We start from the raw sequence: 21,078 nt of genomic DNA on the forward strand, positions 1-21,078 counted from the left end.
GAGTTGAGTTTTTTGGGGGGGGGGGTGTGTGTGTGTGTGTGTGTGTGTGTGTGTGTGTGTGTGTGTGGAGTGGGCAAGTGGATAGTCTCTCTCCTCTCACTCCAGAGGTGTGTTCCCTGTCTCGGCCAGGTGTGTTGTGTAAGCCGAGTGGTGCCCCATAGTGTGTGTGTGTGTGTGTGTATATTCCCAAGAGTGTGTGTCGGGTCGTTATAGAGGCGCTGTGTGTGTTTTCATCCCGCTCACACCGCTTAACATGACTTTCAGAGAGCTCAATGAGACGAACAAATTCATGTGAGACAGACCCGATCAAATTCTGAACTGTTTGGGAGCTACGGCTCGCTGAAAATGGCCAGAAATTGTGGACTAAAAAAAACTTTCTAAATTTGCGAGCTCGTGGGTGTGGGTTGCGATTTGTGGTTTTTATGTTCTTGAATGCAGGACGTCTCTTTCCGAACCTATTTTTGGGCCGCTTTGCTAAAGACTGGAGAAAGGAGGAAAATAGCCACTTTCTCACGTGAAGAAGACAACACGTATGCAGAAGGAGGCTATTCTACTGTGATGGTGCCGTGTGATTGAGATTGAGAGTGAGAGTGAGTGCGATCGAGAATTGTGCACAGATTGAGAGTGAGATTGAGACTGAGATAGCTCGGGGGTGGTCGGGAGGTTGATACGAGCTACGCTCTTCTTGTACCCGGGAATTGATTTCAATATACATCTCTAATTTCCTACGTGTACTGTGTGTCGGGAGGTTGATACGAGCTACGTTCTTCTTGTACCCGGGAATTGATTTCAATATACATCTCTAATTTCCTACGTGATTGAGATTGAGAGTGAGAGTGAGTGCGATTGAGAATTGTGCACAGATTGAGAGTGAGATTGAGACTGAGATATCTCGGGGGTGGTCGGGAGGTTGATACGAGCTACGCTCTTCTTGTACCCGGGAATTGATTTCAATATACATCTCTAATTTCCTACGTGTACTGGGTGTACTTGCAAATTTTTGTTATTCAGCTGTTGTATTTCCGTGTCTGGTCACATCATTAGCCACTCAAATTCAAGCAAATGTTGCTACCATCCCCTTCAAAGTGGAGGAGTTCTTACAAGAACGTCGTTGTAGGGAAGGCCTTTAATTGACTATATGCATTGGTGACTTACCCTCCTCTTGGTGGGAGGAGAATGCCGACTTTCATACTGCCTTAACTAAGCACAACAATGCTTTCCAACCAGTCAAGTTTGACAGTCCTACCATCGAATTCGTCCCTCATGATCCCCACACCAACCAAGGGAGCCTTGTTTTCAAGACCAAGAGGACCGCATGGCACTCTTGAAACAAATGCATCTTCCCAAGGGCACAACCATATGGATTAGCGAGGCTCTAACCCCCACCCAACCCAAGATAAAGAAGCAAGTATTGCACAAGGTACGAGATGCACGGGCCACAGGTAAGTACGCCGTCTTATCGTGGTGGTAGAGCCATCATCGAGGAGTTTTGCACACGGAAACCCACCCAACATCCACCTCCTCCCCCTTAGCCACCCCTCTCCCCCTAAGCAACATTTGTTGCAAATTTGGTGTATCACCCCCCTAGCCCGTCCCCCACCCCCCCCCTTCCCAACATCTACATGTGTTATTGCACACATTGTACCTCTTAGATAGAGGAGCCTCTATTGTACATGTTTTATTGGTTGTCCCATAGGTCATATTTGACCTCCAAGGATGATAATGGAATCTATCTATCTAACCCGCCCCCCACAAACATCTACATGTGTTATTGCACACAATGTACCCTCTTAGATAGAGGAGCCTCTATTGTACATGTTTTATTGGTTGTCCTATAGGTCATATTTGACCTCCAAGAGTGATAATGGAATCTATCTATCTACCCCCCCCCCCCCCACACCACAACACCTACACACATCCAATCATATGTATAATATCATACCATTGAATGTATGCATGCTCTAAGTTGAAGTCCAAGAGCTTTTAAACTACATTGAAATGCATAACATCGACAGTAATTCTTGTTGACCCAGATCAAGGCCTCAACGATCAAGATTATAAGAGAAATGAGCAGTGAAAGAAATTAGAATGAATGGCAAGAATGTAAGTTTAAGGAACACCACACTAATGTCAACATGGATAATCTCCTGCTTGGAATATCTTTCTTGACAATAAAATGCTTCCCATACTTTTGTAATCTTAGAATGTAATAAAGTCTTGTCCATTGCTGAAGGCAAAATGTCACAAATCAACATACTCTCCATCCAAGGATTTTTGAAAAATATTAATCATCCTAAGATCTCTTCCTCTCCATGCAACATGTGGATATGCTTTTCTTGCATTTGGAAACAAGGTGTCAAAAATGGACCTTTGAATAATGAAAATGCATTTCAATAAAAAAAAGCATAGTAAGGGAAAATTTGTAAAGCGTTGGCTAGCCAAACAAGGTGAAGAATCACATGGGTGTTCTAAAACAAGAGAAACTCACATGCCCATTGAATCAATCTTAGAGACTAAAGAGAAGGACCTTGCAGGCTAAAAATACTTATACAAAAGCTAGCATGTCCATTTCATACTAAAAAGAGTACTAGGGGCAATGGAGACAACCAAAACTGGTAGAAGGGTTGCTCAAAGGTGGGCATGTGGTGGGAGGCAAGGGCAAGGGAAATGGAGAGGCCACCACCACCAGAGGGGTGAGGAAGCATGAAAGGGAGGCCTTCAAATGGGATCCCAACAGGGCCCATGAAGATGGGGCAGCCCCAACCAAAAGTTACAATCGTGGATGGAAAGGTGGGTCCAAGAGGTGATACGGACATTAGGAGTACGAAAGGTGTGGGCACCTTGAACAAGAAACTCTAGGCCAGGTTGTAGCTCGAAATAATCAAGTGTTGATAGTAAATATTCATCGTCCATACGTGCGATGGCCTCCCTAATCCTTTGGGCACCCACACTTAGTGGGCCTTTGTCTAGCTCATCGACTTGTGCCATGGGTGTGGCAGTGAAGATGGCATTGCCAAAGTAGCCTCTTGGCAAGGCTGGTTGCAATCGGCTTCTCCCTTTTATTGCTATGTACAATTTTGTCTCTTGTTTCTCACTCAACCCTCGTGCCCTTGACACACACCTCCACACATGTGTTGCCACTGCCTCGTATGTGCTGTATGTCACCCCTCTTGTTCCATCCATTGTCGTCGCTTGCAGCTCCACAACTTGCCGACATTAAAATGCTCAATATCAACAATTTTCCCCAGAAAACACCTTAAATTAGCACCACACAGTGAATATGTTCAAATTACACAAAATATGAACATAATATTACGGTAAATTATGAACAACTGTAACGGAAATCGTCACTTGTTATTGGACTAACAGGCTACAAAAGAAAATGCTTGAGACTTATTCTAAGAGATAGCCATCAAAGTTGAAGTTCTCCATGGGTGTGACTGGCAGTGCTCAAAACAAAGCATTTTCAAAATCTCAATTTTTAAGATTAAGGCAATGAGGCAGCCAATATTGATGCCAAAATGCTAGATTTTTGGGAAAATTACACTATAAAACGGGACATTGGAACACTACCTTATGTTATGCAATTGAGCAACCAACCATAATTTTTACCTGTGCTCGAGTGAGAAAGAAAAAATTGCAAGCCACATTGTCGTTCGTATTTGTAGGCCCACTGTCATTATGATGTGAAGAGAGCTTGTTCTTGCATTTTGCCACTGCATTTGGTTGTACTGCAATGCTGCGATCATATTTGCTAGAGGGCAATAGTGAAGGGGGAGGTTGATACTCGATGTGCGAAAATGTTGGTGTAGATGGGTCACGCGTCCGCAAAAGGGTATGGTTGATAAAAGGATGACGTCGAATGCCTTCACCCCTTTGCTATGTCTGCCCATGTTTTGACGAAGTGGGTACGGGAGATCCCATGAGCAACATGGTGCTCCATCCCCACACCAAGCGAGGCCCCTCATCATTGAAAGAATGTTACCACTATAGATTATTTGTGTCGACTACTGTTACGAAATAAACCATATGGTGCATAATAATTACATAGGATGTGGTCACTCTTCCATGTAGGTCACATGAGGCACATGTTGTTTAAGGGCAAGAGTATGTGCAAAATCACCAAAGTCATTGATAATGGCATCGATCTCTGCCTCGACAAGAAGCACACCCTCGGCAATACAATTAAGATAGATACGTCCATAGGACCTCAAGAGCCTTCTTGCCACTGGGGTAGAAGGGCACTAGTGCCTTCTCCAAAACCTCATAAGAGAAGAAGTCGTCCTATTATGTTTTTGAAGTAGCTGGCAAAGCATAGACAAACATATTGTAAACATGATTCAAAGTAGCTCTCTCTCTCTCTCTTTTCTTTTGACGCTTTTGAGTTTTGCATGCCAAGCTGTAAAGTGCACACCAGTGCCAAAGGTTGCAATGCGGAACGTGATGAGTGGCCGCATCTCTTCTTATAGAGAAGGCGTAGAGACTCTCTCTCTCATCTCTCTCTCTCTCTCTCTCTTTCTCTCTCTCTGTGGATTGCTCCTACGACGTTAAATCTCTCTCTCTCTCTCTCTCTCTCTCTCTCTCTCTCCCCCGCCTCCCCGGCAACTACGTGGTGCTGTGCTACTTGACGCCATGCTACGAAATAACGAAAACGCACGTGACGTTTTTCTCCTCTCGCGTGGTGCTGTGCTACTGTGCCATCTCTCGTCATCTCGCATGGTTGGCTACTGTGCCATCTCTCGTCATCTCTCGTCATCTCGCATGGTTGGCTACTGTGCCATCTCTCGACTTTTTAAATGGCTTTGCCCCGAAATTTGTTGATGCGGTATTATGTTGATATGCAAGTGTAAATTGTTGCTAAATTTTCCACATCATTTCCCTGTGCCCCATAGTCTAACTGTGTTGTCCAAGTAAACGCATAGTACAATATCACAGCCATCACAAAACTTGATGTTGTTGACATGTGTATAATGTGAAAATAAAATATCTACCTAGGACCAAATGCAACAATGTACATAATGTCATATGTGTGAGAGATTGCAATGGTTCCAACTGTGTACATACCTTAGTAGGGAGACGAGGCCCTAGATGTATCACTCTTGCACATTTTCTCAAATGAATAAATGCTTAACTTGATTTAGGAATGTACAACTATCAAGTGTTTTGAAGTGGCACGCTCATCTTGCTTGGAAAGTCTAATGCGGTTGATCTCCTCTTAAATTAGCAAGTTTCATGTATATCTATAAAGAATGTATCCAACATGCTTGACACATGGGTTTCAACGTGTAATTGGAGGCCAAGGGAAGTTTCTCACAAATTTGGGGATCTTTCCTAGCTTGCTTGGGCTAAAAATGGCAACATATTGATAAAGCAAATCCAAAAATAGCCAAAGAAGCATATATCACAATGACACATTTACAACGGTGGTCATGGTTGCTCAAGCTAGGGGGCTACTTTATAGAGTAGTCCTGTGCGTGCTGTATCTACCTCATGTTCGAGCTTGTGAGGCCATCAAATAGGGTTTTCTGTCTTCAAGTAAGCATTTGGGACTGTCTAACAAAGCGCCTAAGATTGTATAAAATGGTATTATTTAGTAATTGAAGCAAAAGATTAAGGTTTATAATAGGACAAATGAACACCTCATATGTGCAATTAGGTGCGAGCATACACCATATCATCATACACACAAGAGTTTTGAGTTGATTTTGGTACTTTTTTAGATGGATGAATAGCATTTTTCTAAATTTTAGTGTGTCTTTTGCTTTGAATCCTCTATGATTTACTAGTTTTTGCGATGAATTCTCAAAGTCAAAACCCTGGTCCTTTTCAAACACCACCTCAAACTTTCTAATACATTTTTGGTGAACCCAACGTGAAATGGGCTAGGGTGATGGAACGGAAGCTTAATTGAAGGTCTCAATAGAAAGATTTTAAGTTATAGAGAAACAAGAGCAACAAGGGATGCAATTTTGATTCTATTGTAATGCAAATGTTTCAAGCCTTTGTTGTGTTTATGTAGCATAAACTAGCTATTAAAATAAAGAACTTTCTTCAAGAAAATTCCTTCAATCAGTGGTGCATAAACTTGACCAATCTGATGGTAGATATGTAACAAAGTGTCTTTGTGGTTATGTAAAGGATATGGAGCTACATTGACTACCTGAAGCGGAGATGGTATAAAGTTATTATCTACTTGTGATTCTTCATATGAATGAGCATGTAAGGGGAATTGGAAATGAGCATGGGGGCTAGCTAAGCAAAAATGACAAAGAGACAAGATCATAGTCAACCCTACTCAAGCCCCAAGAGTTTGTGAGAGTTTTGTAGATGTTATTATTGTGGTTCCAAAGAGGAAGAAATCTATCCAAGATGGTTTTTTCAAGGCAATGCAAGAGCTCGCCTTAAAGATTGCAAGGCTAGAAGAGAACCATCAAGCCAGTCTACAAGGAGAAGACTTAAAAAAAGAGAACGATTTGTACACAGGTGCATATGATGTGATGGTATCAACAATAAAAGGAGATATTGTGAAAGGTTCGATGAATGCTTTGATGAAGGATCTGTTTTTCTTCAAAGATCAAGATTCACTCAAGTGAAACAGGTAAGCCTTTGGGAAGGAATTTGGCAGAGGAGAGAGTAATAAGCTATTTGAGGACATGGCTACTAGACATGTCATCTTAATGGTTGAGGCAACCGCCCATGGGTTGAACGTGGAGCCTATTGACCAAAAAAGAGTCGAGGTTGATTTGGATAAGATGTTTCAGCTTACTACCTCTAATATAGAGGCAACAACATGTCTCAATTTTTTTCTGGAAGAGGATTTTGAATAATAAGGTTGAATTTAGTTTGGGTGAGGTTCTTGACATAGACAATCAGGAGTTCCATAAAGAAATAATTGACATTAGAGAAAGCAACAATCTCTTCCTGAGTCTATTTTTGTCCTGGATGAAGAAGACTTTTGAAATGCATAATGTGTCTCATGTTTATGGTAAACAAAGGATGAAAATGTTATTGGATGTTACAAGTCTACAAGAGGAGTAAACTAAGGTCATTTCTTGGGTGATGAATATGAATAAGATACCACTCATAGGACTTATTACTCTAAGAGTCATTAGACAAGAGCAACTACCAAGACTCTAGTGAAAGTGGGAGACTTAGAAGAGCCATCAATTGCATTAATAGACTATGGAATAGATGGTATAAAGTTTTTAGCTAGTTGCGATTCTTCAGATGAATGAGCATATAAGGGGGATTGGAAATGAGCATGGGGGCTAGCTAAGAAAAAATGACAAAGAGACAAGATCATAGTCAAACTTACTCAAGCCCCAAGCGTTCGTGAGAGTTTCATAAAGGTTATTATTGTGGTTCCAAAGAGGGAAAAATCTATCTAAGATGGCAAGAACTACAGTTAAAGATTGCAAGGTTAGAAGAGAACCATCAAAACAATCTACAAGGCAAAGACCTAAAACTAGAGAAGGATTTGTACACATGTGCATACGATGTGATGGTATCAACAATGAAAGGAGGGGTTCTGAAAAGTTCAATGAATGCTTTGATGAACGATATTTTTTTCTTTAAAGAGTCCAGATTAACTTAAGTGGAGTAGGTAAGCCTTTGGGAAGTAATTTGTCAGAGGAGGAAGGAATAAGCTATTCGAGGACATGGCTACTACACATGTCATCTCAATGGTTGAGGCAACCGCCTATGGGTTGAAGGTGGAGCCTATTAATCAAAAAAGAGTCGAAGTTAATTTGGACAAGATGTATCAGCTTACTACCTCCAATATAGAGGCAATAACAAATCTCAAAAAAAAAATAGAAGAGAGGATTTTGAATAATAAGGTTGCATTTACTTTGGGTGAGGTTCTTGGCATAGAAAATCAAGAGTTCCATAAAGAGATAATCGACATTATTAAGAGAAAGCAAGAATCTCTTCCTGAGTCTATTTGTGTCCAGGATGAAGAAGAATTTAGAAATGCATAATGTGTACATGTTTATGTTAAACAAAGCAATGAAAATGTTAATAGATGTTACAAGTCTACAAGAGGAGTAAACCAAGGTCATTTCTTGGGTGATGAAGATGAATAAGATACCACTCATAAGAGTTATTACTCTAAGAGTCATTAGACAAGAGCAGCTACCGAGACTCTAGTGAAAGTGGGAGACTTAGAAGAGCCATGCATGAAAGTGGGAGACTTAGAAGAGCCATGCATTGCATTAATAGACTATGGATCATAGGCTAACCCCATATCAAATATTTCATACCAAAAAAGAAAATGACCAATATATATAAATCATGAATGGATAGTTCGTGTAGGAAATAGGTTTTTTTTGGGGGGGGGGGGGGGTTCACTACAATAGCAAAATTTCTATCACATGGTTTCAATAGTAGGGAATATTGTTTCCTATAGTTTCTCAAATTTTCACGTATAGAAGAGTGTTGAAAAATTGGTCTTGAAAAGAAATTTATAGATTGACTAGAAAAAGGGTCTCCTTTTTGGTGAAAAACTCATAGCTAAGGGGTTTTATGAACTATCCTTGAATGCACATGATATATAGATCTTACATATAGTAACCCCTGGAGATTATAGGTGTGTTTGATGAGTTTTCATTTATGGATACTATGGAAGACTTGAAGTCTTTAGTGGATTCTGATTTGTGTGTTAGGAATTAGGTTGTGAATATATGCTCCATAGAAATGTACAAAGTAATTGAAGATTTAAAAAATGCTCAAGGTTTTGATGTACGAGTGGAAACCAAGTATAATTTTGTGGTAAAGAAAGTGAAACTAATGGAAATATTTGTAGCACAAAACTACAAGTATAGGATGGGGGAAGCTGCTTTGTAGCCTAGTCTTTGAGGCAGGAGTAAGAGTGGGCATAAGTTTACATATGATTCTTTGAGTGAGCTAAGGGTTTTTTGTGATGAGAGTTTGACAAAAGTTAAAATAATATATTTTTTAGAAATTCATGCCAAACATTAATTTTTTTTTGCATTTGAGACACATCAGATAGGGTGTACAGATTCTTCCATCGTTGTTTCTATAGTAATCTTCACTCTCGAGTCTCTATTATCTCTAATGTACCTTGGAACTTGCTACCTATTCCAGATTCAAAGGATCATTTTTTAAAACTCATTGAGTTTCTTATTAAAAAGATCAAGAAGCGTATTAAGGACCCTTCCTATGCTCTGTATTCAAATAGGTGGTTCTTCACAGTTCCAATGATAAATGGTTCTTTACGTTTTATCCATGACATGCAACCCATCAATAAGGTAGAAATGAGGAATCTGGATACAAGGCCAATTGTAGATGAATTTGCCTAGGCATTTGCAGAAAGGGCGATATATATTCTATGGGAGATTTGTACTTAGGGTACATATTCAAATAGTACTTAGGGTACATATTTGAATATGTACTTAGGGTACATATTCAAATAGTTGGTTGATAGATCCAAAGAAAAATGGTTCTTTACACTTTACCCATGATGTGCAACCCCTCTATAAGGTAGCAATCAAATTTTTTGGGTATAGGGACAATTTTAGATAAGTTTTGCTAGGTGATTGTAGAAAGAAGATATATTCTATGTAATGGAAATGGCCTATGAACATTGAGAATAGAGGAATAAGGATAATTAAAGAGATAATTTTTGTGAGACTACTTTGAGAGCATAGAGAGTGACTTAATTGATGGTAGCAGCATAATCATAATACTTAATTAACATGGCATGAAAAAGTAACAGAGAGAGTTAGAGAAGTTGACAACAATTGAGGACCGGATTTACATGGATCCGGTCCCCCCTCCAACCGGAATTTATGTTATAGATTCTCACATCAAGAGAGACTTGATAGAATACAATCTTTGCGTTCCTTGTGCCCTAGGCTATGCAATGAGTATGGAAATCGTCATGCATCAAAAGCATAACATAGACTTTGTAAAAATCATTAACTATCCCAAGCCTCAGTCCTAAGGCCTCAAACACCTTCGAAGGTGGAGAGAGATAGTGGGGAATGAGGGTACGGAAGAGCAGGAAGAAAAAATCATAGAAGCAAAAAAAATAGTTCCTCACTTATCATCACTCTTCTTGCTAGCATACATATTATCATAGTAATGAAGATGGAGAAGATGGCAAGCTTAAGAATTGAATCATGGCTCTTGGTTGGATTTGCATTCCATAGCCAAGAGTGTTGGTGTAGGCTCTCAACTTCTCTACTAGCTTGGAGAAGGAGATGGAGCTCTTGCACTTTGCAAACTTCACACAATGAGAGTGTGTGTGAGTGTGTGAGGGAGAGTATACCCCCAAGCAACCCCCCTTTCTTCTTTGGTTGACCCCCTCTTCTAGCTCAACTTGGAAGCTCATTGGACCCAAACAAGCCTGACCAATCAGATGTAGAATGCATATCAAGAAACAAGGGTAGTCTTGGGATAAGTGTCCCCCTTTCCCTTTGAGAGAGACTTGATAAATGCAAAAAACAATCAATTAAATTATCATTGGACCCCTTGAGAGGATAAACAATAGGCCTTCAGCACTTCATGAGGGTAGCATGGGTAGGGGCTTGACATATGTCCTTGGTGTTGTTTGAGGCTTGGCTTGCCTTGTGTGTGTGTGTGTGTGTGTTTTCTCTCTCATCCCCCTAGCTTTGAGGCTCGTACCCTCCTTTGTAGGGATGCCTTTGATTTATGAGACACAAGCACAACAAAGCACCTCAAGCTTGGTTGATGTTCCCACAAGCACTTCACGCTCGCTAGTTGGCAAGCACGACAAGTACCTCAAGCATCTTAGTCAGCAAGCATGACAAGCACCTTAACCATCAAGCACGACAAGCACCTCAAATTTGGGTAGTGTTCCCACCTCAAGCTTGGCCCTAGATTTCCTAAGGTCAAAGGACTTTTAACACTAACCTTTGGACGTCTTCAATGAAGCTAACCCTAAGGTCTTTAAGGTCCCTTGGCTAGCCTTGCTCTTTGACAAACCATCTCTCATTTGGGCCCCTTTACCAGTGACCCTATGATGGTATATATTTGTAAGCACATTTCTATATTATAACCCTTGTTTCGATTTATTTTCCCATATTAAATGATTAGTATTTTAGGATATTACCTCTCTCTTGAAACGATAATCGTTCTCGACTATGAGGTAGAAGAGATAAAGCCTTAGTCATTAGTCAATCTTCCTTAGTGAGTAGAGGATCCCTTTTTACCCTACGGCATCATTCCAAGATGGATGACTAGTCCAGTTGGTGCTTGAGAAACGTTGCTGCTGCAAGCATGTCTGCTCTTTAGTCCATTTCATTCTCCCAAGTAGAGTGACAAGTTTTACTTGGTGTTTGAGAGACGTTGTCATCACAAACATGATTCCAAGTATGCATACTACTTAAATTTGTGCACAATAAAAAGAGAACTAGTCTTATAAGACAAAAAAATTGGTAATTTAAAAGAAATTTGTACATTTTCTTACTCTAATGTAGCATTGTAAGCATTGACAAGGTTCATACTATCCTTAAGTTGTATTGCTTTCATGCATCTAGCATCTTCAAAAGGATAATTTTTGAGCTTAATAAGATACCGTCAGAGAACCTTACCATGTTGTAGTACCTTCTCTTCATGCCGAAGGATAGCTTTGGGTTGTAGCACCTCTTCTTGGTTGTCGATGTTGGGAGGGTATTCAATAATTGGTTCACTTGGTCTCTCTCCTTTATAGGGATTTAGGAGGCTCACATGAAAATCATTGTGTATGAGCCAATGGTTGGGCAACTTGAGTTAATAGGCCATCTCATTAATTGGCTTCAAGATTTGAAAAGGACCATAATATCTTTTTGCTAGTTTAGCACAATACTTTTGATGGCCCATAGGATTTTTGCCCTTTAGTTTTCCTCAATCAAGCGTTGATAAACTTAAGTAAGACCCAATAATTTTCTTTGAGTGTTAAGGCCCTTCTGTGCTTGTTAGTAGCAACTTTTTTCCTTTGATGAGAGATGGATATAGCCTCCTTAATCTTTTGAAAAGATTCTTGTAGGTCATGACTATACTCATCGACAGTGAAAATCTTCCCATGTACTTTAAGTAGTAAGGGACTTTTAGGTCTTCCCTCAATGATTTCAAAAGGTGATTTTCCCATAGAAGTATGGACAATATTATTGTAAGCATACTCTACAAAAGGTAAGTACTTTTTCCATTGTGAGCGTTGGTCTAATTTTGTAGCATATGTCTTTAGTAGATCGAGTATCCTAAGATTGGTTATCTCACTTTGACCATCCATTTGTGGGTGATAGGCGGAAGAGAAATTCAATCTTGTACCTAGATTTTCAAAGAGACCTTTCCAAAAATTACACGTCATTCTAGGATCTCTATTTGACATGATGGATGTTGGCAATCCATGGTGTTTGCAAATCTAAGATATGAAGAGAGTTGCCATTTGGTCTGCCTTAATAGTCTTTTTGAGTGATGTAAAGTATGCTTGCTTGCTAAACCTGTTGACTATTGTCCATATTCCCATATTCCCATGGATAGACTTGGGTAACCCAAAGATAAAATCCATGGATATACTCTCCCATGGCTAAATTGGCAATGGCTGGAGTAATCCAGGTTGCTTCCCTCTATCTTACTTAGTCTTTTGGAATACTACACATTTTGAAACATACTCTTGTATGTCCACTTTCATGGTAGGCCAATAGAAGTACGTCTCTACTCCTCAGAGAGTAGGCTGAATGCCCCTATGCCCTGCATAGGGAGGACCATGGGATACATACATGACTTTCTCACAAAGAGAGTCGCTAATACATATCCTATTTCCATGGAGAAGATAACCATCCTACAAGGTGATTGGTTCCTCTTTCTTCCCCAACTCAAGGGCTGACATTATGTCTTTAAAGTTTGGGTCAATAGCATACTCATCTATCATAGAAGATATATCATTGTGAGTAGCTATAGACACCGCATTAACTTTTGGTTATCGTGAAAGTGCATCAACAAGTTTATTGTGCTTACCATCAATGTGGGCAATATGTAAATAAAATTGCGAAATAAAAATTTCCCCCCTCATTTGTTTGTCAAAGAGCTTGGTTTGTGTCATGAAGTACTTGAGACTTTGGTGGTCTGTTTGTAAAATAAATGGAGTCCCCAGCAGGTAGTGCTTCCATGTGTCTAGGGCATGTAGAGTAGCTAAAAGATCTTTCTCATAAATGCCTAAGATCCATTCATCTGTATTGAGCCTTCATCTCTCGTATGCTATGACATGCCCTTCTTGAAGCAAGACTGCTCCAAGGCAATCACTACAAGCATCACACTGGACCTCAAATGGATTTGAGAGATTAGGAAGCATGAGGATTGGTTGGGAGGTAAGATTCTCTTTGAGCTTGTCAAAAGCATTTTTGTCCTTAGCAATCCATGAATACTTAACATTCTTCTTTTTTAACTCATGTAATGGTCCTGCTATTTGAGAGAATTTTGCTATGAAGCGTCTATAGTATGGACACAAACTAATAAAGGTTCTTATCTCATGTAATTCCTTGAATTAGTCCATGATTTTATTACCTCTAACTTTCATGGACCCATATGGATACCATGTTGAGAGATAATATGACCTTAGTATTGAATCTCTTAAAGGAAAATTTTGCCTTTTTTTCGGTTGAAAAAAGCTTGTTCTCCCTCAAATCTTGAAAAATCTCTTGGAGATGTTGCTTGTGTTTCTCCATGGACTTGGAGTAGATGATGATATCATCAAATAACACTCCATTGAATTTATGGTAGGGTCTAAATATTTTCTCCATTAGACAATTGAACATGGCTAGTGCATTGGTCAAGCCAAAAGGTATGACTAGATATTCATAAAGACCAAATGTTGTACGAAACACAGTCTTTAGGACATCTTCGTCCACTATCCTTATTTGATGATAGACAATTTTAAGATCAATCCTACTGAAGTAGTTAGACCCTTGTAGCTTATCAAACAGATCTTCTACTCGAGGCACATAAAATTTGTTTTTGATAGTGATATGGTTTAGTGCTCGATATTCCACACACATACTGTATGTACCATCTTTCTTTTATACTAAAAGGATCAGAGAACAAAAGGGAGAGAATCTGGGCCTCACCATCCCTTTGTGAATTAAATTTTGTACTTGCCTCATGATCTCCTCTGCTTGAGCTTGGGAAACTCGATAAGGAGGCTTGTTAGGTGGTGAGCTTCCTAATAAGAGCTCAATTTGATGATGATCATCCCCTCATTTTGGAGGTAAGTCCATAGGGATATCATCGATGAACACATATTGGAATCCTTTTAGAAAATTAGACAAGTCTAACTCTTCTTTATTCCTACCATTTAAATTTAATGAAACATGAGGACCTTCTAGGGAATCTGACAAAAATCATGTACGTAATATCAAAAGCAAGATTATTTAAAAGTGATATAGTACAACCAGACTCACTAGTATCTATATATATGTTATTTTGCTTGTAGTAAAGTAGATTTTCCTTTTTGGGAACTTCATGTTGGCTGCCATGTGGTTGAACCATGGTGCCCTTAGGATAGCATCCTCATGTTGGAGAGGAGAGATGAAAAAGTATTCATTGCTGACGTAGATTTGGACATGAAGCCTCAACTTCCCAACCAAGGGAGTAATAGAGGCTTGTTGTCCCTTGAAAGCTGTATCGAAAGTAACAATATCTCCCATGTTGAAAGCTTGAATGCCCAACTTGGTGGCCAACTCCATTGAGATGAAGTTGTGAGTAGAGCCAAGGTCAAACAAGATCAGGGAATCATGCTCCCTTACCTTTCCCCAGGCATAGGAGAGAGGTTGTTATGAGCGCATATAGAACTAGAAGAGAGCGAGAGGAGGCGCTCAGAATATACAAGAACTTGGGACTTGATGATAAGCTTAATCTTTATTACAAGACTTAATACTTTATTAAGAGAGCTAGATACAAGACTTGGATTACATGACTTGAGTACAAGACAAGGCTTGATTGCAAGGACAAGAATTGAACATAAGACAAGAACTAGAAGAGGGTTTTCCTCATAGGAGCCTCGCAAATAGTCTTGGAAAGACTGAGGGGCTTGTGGCCCAAGATCCCTATTTATACTAGTGCTTGAGGAGGTTACTTGAGAAGGTTAGGATTTTCTACGTTCTTCTTGAGGAGGTTAGAATCTTCTAGAACATTCTTCATCCTTCTAGTTCTTCTAGAACCTTAGGGATCCTTCTTTGTCTTTCTAGAGCTTTCCAAAAACTTCTAGATTCTTTCGGAATCTTCTCCAAGATGCTAGAAACTTCTTGATCCTTCTAGTTCTTCTAGAACCTTCTAGATCCTTCTTCAACTTTCTAGAGCTTTCCAGAAACTTCTAGATTCTTCCGAAATCTTCTCCATGCTTCTAGAAACTTCTAGAATCTCCTTGATACTTTTAGAACTTCCATGCGATGATGTAGGCGATTACATAGGCGATGATGCAGGTAGGAACTGAGTCTCAAGCATCCATGGCATTAACTCCTCCTCTAGCGACGAGTTCCACGAGGAGCACTGGTGTTCCTTGAGTTGGGCTTCCATGGATGTTGTTGATGGAACTCTTCTACTTTGAGAGATGTATGTTGTAGAGTGCGTGTTGGTTCCCAGGTTCATTCACTAACATCATAGCCTTTCCAATGCACCAAGTACTGTAACTTGCCACGCGAAACTGAAGAATCTAGGACTTTCTCGACATCATATTCGTCGTGTCCTTGAATCTCAACCGGAGGAGGTGGTTGTAGGGATCTTCCTGGGATCTTAGATGTGTGACAAGGTTCTGGGACTGAGACATGAAAGACCAGATGGATTTTCATGGATGAGGGCAATCGGAGTTGATAGGTGACTGGATTAACTTGAAGATAATTTTAAACGGGCCAAGACTTCAATAATCAAGCTTTTGATAGGGTCGAGATGAACGAAGATCACCGTCGGAGGAGCCACACTTTATCCGCTTCTTTGTATTTTGGATTTTGTATGCGATGGAGATCTGCACTTTCCTTATACTTGGATTGAGCTTCTTTGATATAAATTGTAAGTTCTTTGTGAACTGTAGATAATTGTTGTGTAAATTTAACAGCAGCTAGATTCTTGACTTGATAGTGTCTGTGGATATCCTGTTTGGGATGTTAATCATAATTAGCAAAGAATGGAGTGTGATAGAGGGAGGCATGAAAACTGTTATTATAGGAGAACTCTGCTAGTGGTAGGAGCTCTACCCAATTATCCTGGTGATAATTGATAGTGTTGAGATGAGGGAGGAAGACTATGACGAGACAAGAGGAGAGGTAGAAAGAACTCTAGAATTGCAAACCCCAAAGTGTGTATAGAGCACACACTGAGTACACATATATAGTGGGGACTCCTACCTATGTATAGCATAAGTGTGGGCTCTCCATATAGCGCCAACACCCCCACTCAAAATGTTGACGAGGGAGGAAGACTGTGATGAGAGAAGAGGAGAGGCAGAAAGAACACTAGAATTGCAAACCTCAAAGTGTGTATAGAGCACACACTGAGTACACATATAGAGTGGGGACTCCTACCTATGCATAGCATAAGTGTGGGCTCTCTATATAGCTCCAATAGATAGTACAACGGATATACTGTTCCAAAACTTGATTTACTCTCTCTGTTTGTCCATCACTTTGTGGGTGAATGGCTGAGGAGACGTTGATTTGTACTCCGAGTAGCTTGAATAAGCTTTTCCAAAAGCTAGAGATGAATTGTGGGCCTTGATCAGAAACTATGTCATCCAGTAATCCGTGATAACGATGGATATGCTGTAGAAAGAGTTTGGTCGCACCTTCGTTGGTGATGATTTTAGTGAATGGAATGAAGTGAGTCATTTTTGTAAACCGATCCATGAATACTAAAATGGACTCAAATCCTTGTGACAAGGGTAGCTCTACAATGAAATCCATGGAGATGGATGACCATGCACCATGAACCTTCATCCTTCTCTTCCTTGGACACTATTGAACTATGTGCCCTGCCCTCCACAATACATACATAAGACATTAATGCATCGCCTTTGCTTCTCCTAGGCTGAGAGAGGTTGAAACCGTACGGAATCAATTTGCATGGGCTCAATGCTTGATTCATGGCCCTGTTGAGGTATGTAGCCATTATGTGTCACTTCTATTTGGGGTCATAATGGTGTGCCAAGACGCCTCTCTTGTCTGCTATCAAATAGTTGATTATCACATTCTATTGCTTGAGAGATGAACTCGCTTAGTGTGTGAACCTTTGGCATAGTGTGTGTGTGTGTGTGTGTGTGTGTGTGTGTGTGAGAGAGAGAGAGAGAGAGAGAGAAGAAGAAGAAGAAGAAGAAGAAAAAGAAGAAGAAGAAGAAGAAGAGAGTCTTAGAAACTATCCAAGAGACCTTGAGGCTCCTATGGCGAAAACACTCTTCTAGTTCTTGTCTTACGTTCAAGTCTTTTCGTTGCAATCAAGTCTTGTCTTGTACGCAAGTCATGTAATCCATGTCTTGTATCTAGCTCTCTTAATAAAGTATTAATTCTTCTAATCAAAATTAAGCTTATCGTCAAGTCCCAAGTTCTTGTATATTGTGAGCACCTCCTCTCGCTCTCTTCTAGTTCTATACGCGCTCATAATAGTTTCGCAAGAATGAGGGGCTTGTGGCCAAGATCCCTATTTATACTAGTTCTTGAGGAGGTTACCTGAGGAGGTTATTACTTTCTAGGTTCTTCTTGAGGAGGTTAGAATCTTCTAGAACATTCTTGATCCTTCTAGTTCTTCTAGAATCTTATGGATCCTTCTTCAACTTTATAGAGCTTTCTAGAAACTTCTAGATTCTTTCGGAATCTTCTCCAAGCTTCTAGAAACTTCTTGATCCTTCTAGCTCTCCTAGAACCTTCTAAATCCTTCTTCAACTTTCTAGAGCTTTCCAGAAACTTCTAAATTATTCTGGAATCTTCTCCATGCTTCTAGAAACTTCTAGAATCTCCTTGATACTTTTAGAACTTCTAGAATCTTCTAGATCCTCCTAGATTCTTCTAGATCCTTCTAGCGATGATGTAGGCAATGACACAGGCAGCGAGTGACTCTCAAGCATCCATGACAGAGGTGATTCTTTGCAAAGTGAGCATTCTCTTTTCGAGCTTCGATAGCGGAAGCTCTACGAGTATCATTGCGGGCATTTTTTTTGGGGCAAGAGCGATAGCCATGTCCTTGCTCCCCACACTTAAAACATTTATGGTCCTTGTGAAAAGATTCAAGCTCTTCAGGAGAGATTTTGTTTTTACCTCTATAAGCTCCCTTCTCCTTGGACCGATTGTTGCTGTTGTTGTTATTGAAATTTCCTTGGGAAGAGTTTTGGGCATTGGTTCTCCTTTTGCATCACTTTTGTCTTGCTTTCCATGGGCTTGACATTGCATCTAGCCCGTTGTTATAAATTGAAGCATGAAGCGACCATAGTGTGGTGGATTTCTTTGGTGATAGAACCAGTATAATGGGAGTTGACATACTTGACCATCTCTTTAAGTAATCCTACATTTTTTTTTTGCTTTTGCTCTTGCTCGACGAAGTCTATCTTTTGAAAGATAGTAGCCTTGAGATGTAAGTCCCAAAACTTGTCCACATATTTGTGAGTAGACTCATGGGAGAGAAGTTTCAAATTTCAACATTCCGTAAGCAGTTTGTCCTTTTCATCGCTTGCAAGGAAAAAATTCATAATGGAAACTCGTAGAGTTTTCCATTTCTTTGAGACTTCACCGTTGCCACCAAGGCTAGCCCACCATTGATGATCCTTTTTGGAAGTACATAGCTACATGGTGTAGCTTGGAGGACTCCAGGAAGCCCTTGTCTCCAAAGGCCACACCAAATTGCTGGATGAAGGCAAATACTTTGTCAGTGGCACCAAAGGTGCCATCATAGGTAAGAAAAGAGATACTCTGTCCTCCCTCTTTGAACTTCTTGAGTTTTTGTGACCTTCATCATGCAGTGTAATAATTTTGATGTCCTCCCCTCTTGTATTCTCTAGGAGAATAGCCATAACTTTTGTCGAAAGAAGATGAAGGTGAAAACGAAGGAGAAGAGGGTGACCTCTTTCTTGCCCTTTTATTTATTTGTTTCCTCTCTTCCCTTTTGGAGTGATGACGAGAAGGACACTGGGTTCACCATTTCCTCTTGGGAGGAGTTGACGATCATCTAGATCACCGTCTTCAGAGAAAATTAGGGATTCATTACTTTCCCGTTCTTTGGATTCCTCCTCATGTATGGGAGAGAGTCTTCTTTTGGAGGTCTCATCAATTGATCTCCTAAGCTCTCTCTCCTCTTGGAGAGGAAGGGAAATCCCATAATCACAAAGTTGTTGAGTAATTTTGTCTTGGAAAGCACTGTTTCCCATAGCTTGCTGCAACCTAGTAACAAGATAATTGACAAACATGGGGGCATCATCATTAGAACCTTCATATGAAAAATAAAAGTTATTAATGTTCATTTAGATATTTTGGTTATTGTCAACCGTGCTATTTATACTTATGTATAGAATACTTTCTGTATTTACTTAGTTTACTTTTTGGCAATTCAAAACCTTAGTTGCTACTCTTCTTAGCCTTTGAAAATCAACACTTAAGAATCTACACCCACGGCTCAATTTGGCTAATTTTAGAGAGTAGTGGAGTGGGTCAAATATTGTATAATTTTTTAGGGATAGCTCCTTTCAAACTTCTTATGGATTAATAATGATAAAGCCGTAGGAAACTCTAAAAAGACCCCATTATTAAGAACAAATCTCGCGAGGTGTGCACCATATCCCACACACTAGGCTCAACAAAATGGATAATATATCCCAGTCCCACTTACCCTAATATTACTAAACAAATCAACCATTGATAATTTGATAGGCTACTTAAGGACCTCTCTTCTTAAGCAAGAAAAGAGAAACCAAATGCTCTGTTACCAATGTAATGGAAATGGCCTATGAACTTTGAGAATAGCGGAACTAGGAGAGTTAAAGAGAGAATTTTTGTGAGACTAGTTTCAGAGCATAGAGGGTGACTTAATTGATGGTAGAAACATAATAATATTACTTAATAAACTTGGAATGAACAATACTTTTGCAAGAGAGAGAGTTTAGAGAGCTTGACAACAATTGAGGATTGGATTTATGTGTAGCTGGTCCCCTCTCCAATAGGCATTTGTATTATAGATTTTCCCGCCAAAAGAAATTTTGTATAATACAATCTTTTTGTTCCTTGTGAACTAGGTGATGCAAGGAAAATGTAAAGATTCATGCATTACAAGCATAACATAGACTTTGTATAAATAATTAACTATCTCAAGGCCTCAAACACCTCGAAGGTGGAGAGAGCTAGCGGGGAATGAGGGTAGGGAAGAGGAAAAAGAAACATTGATAGGACAAAAAAATAGTTCCTCACTTATCATCACTCTTCTTTATAGCATACATAATAGCATAGTAATGAAGATGGAGAAGATGGAAAGCTTAAGCATTGAAGCATGGATCTTGGCTGGATTTGCATTCCATAGCCAAGAGTGTTGGGGTAGGTTCTTAACTTCTCTACTCGCTTGGAGAAGGAGATGGAGCTCTTGCAATTTTCACTTTACACAATGAGTGTGTGTGTGAGTGTATACCCCCAAGAAACCCCCCTTCTTCCTTTGGTCGACCCCCTCTTCTAGATCAACTTGGAAGCTCATTGGACCCTACAAGCTGGCCAATCACATGCAAAATGAATATGAAGCAACAAGGGTAGTCTTGGGATAAGTGTCCCCATTTCCCCTTTCAGAAAGAGGGACTTGAAATATGTCCTTGTTTCCTCTTGAGGCTTGGCATACCTTGTGTGTGTGTGTGTGTGTGTTATCTGTTATCCCCCTAGCTTCGGGGATCGTCCCCTCCTTTTTAGGGATGCCTTTGACTTATGAGACACAAGCACCTTAGTCATCAAACACGACAAAGCACCTCAACATTGGGTAGTATTCCCACAAGCACTTGAAGCGCCCTAGTCAACAAGCACAACAAGCACGTCAAGCATCTTAGTGAGCAAGAACCGCAAGCACCTTAGTCATAAAGTATGACAAGCACCTTATTCATCAAGCATGATAAGC

At 40.0% G+C, this 21,078-nt stretch overlaps 1 pseudogene; it reads right to left on the reverse strand.

The window, feature by feature from the left end:
* Positions 1–2,570: 2,570 nt before the first annotated feature.
* On the reverse strand, positions 2,571–3,183 carry LOC147445780 (hydroxycinnamoyltransferase pseudogene; annotated as a pseudogene).
* Between the last annotated feature and the right edge of the window lie 17,895 nt (positions 3,184–21,078).

The sequence above is a fragment of the Adiantum capillus-veneris genome, chromosome 12, assembly GCF_014529385.1.
Source record: "Adiantum capillus-veneris isolate H3 chromosome 12, ASM1452938v2, whole genome shotgun sequence".
In the NCBI taxonomy this organism is placed as follows: Eukaryota; Viridiplantae; Streptophyta; class Polypodiopsida; order Polypodiales; family Pteridaceae; genus Adiantum; species Adiantum capillus-veneris.